This window comes from Pseudophryne corroboree, unplaced genomic scaffold (assembly GCF_028390025.1).
Source record: "Pseudophryne corroboree isolate aPseCor3 unplaced genomic scaffold, aPseCor3.hap2 scaffold_377, whole genome shotgun sequence".
In the NCBI taxonomy this organism is placed as follows: Eukaryota; Metazoa; Chordata; class Amphibia; order Anura; family Myobatrachidae; genus Pseudophryne; species Pseudophryne corroboree.
Window position 1 is genome coordinate 155,814 of NW_026970026.1, and position 1,051 is coordinate 156,864.

A 1,051-nucleotide genomic window follows, 5' to 3' on the forward strand; every position below is an offset into this window, starting at 1 on the left:
AGAATCTGATAATACATGGATGAGAGACTGCTTGGTAGTAACAAAGTCCAATACTGCTTTGCTTCAAAGATCAAATGAGATTGGGCATATCCAGTGTGGTGTGGCTTTAGATAAGCTTTGTGGTTTCTGTTAGAGCTCTTCTACTTCTAACTACTGGTACATTAATGAATATGTATAAGGTTGTAGTTTATCCAATATCCCTTTACTACCTTACCTCCCCCCCCCTCCCCTCCCCTCCTTATAGCTTCCTTTGTTCTCTCCTCCTCGTGTGTGCGTTATTTGTTTTCTCATACGTCCTAGAGGATGCTGGGATCACATTAAGAACCATGGGGTATAGACGGGATCCGCAGGAGACATGGGCACTTTAAGACTTTCAAAGGGTGTGAACTGTCTCCTCCCTCTATGCCCCTCCTCCAGACTCCAGTTTTAGAATTGTGCCCAGTGAGACTGGATGCACTACAGGGGAGCTCTACTGAGTTTCTCTGAAAAGACTTATGTTAGTTTTTCTTATTTTCAGGGAGGCTGCTGGCAACAGTCTCCCTGCTTCGTGGAACTTAGGGGAGAGAAGTATGACCAACTTCTAGTGAGTTCAATGGCTCTGCTTCTGGCTGACAGGACACCATTAGCTCCTGAGGGTGCTGATCGCTGGGTACGCCTAGATGCCCACTCCCGTAGCCTGCCATCACCCCCTTACAGAGCCAGAAGTCAGAAGACAGGCGAGTAGCAGAAGAACAGAAGACTTCTTCTCCAGTGACGGCATTCTGAGGTACCACGCAGCGAGCGGAATGCTGTGCGCCATGCTTCCACACAAACACAGGCACTGCAGGGTGCAGGGCATGTGGGTGGGTGGGGGGGGGCACCCTGGGCAGCATAAATTCCTCACAAAAGGCTGGCAAAAGTGGACATTAGTGCCTGGGCACTGTCCTTACCCCGCCAGCGTAATTAATTATTTGTTTCTGAGCGTGCCATTACAGCGGCGGGGCTTCTTCCTCACCTCACCAGCACATCTATAGAGCGTTACAAGTCTATCACTATAGAGTTTATTATTTCC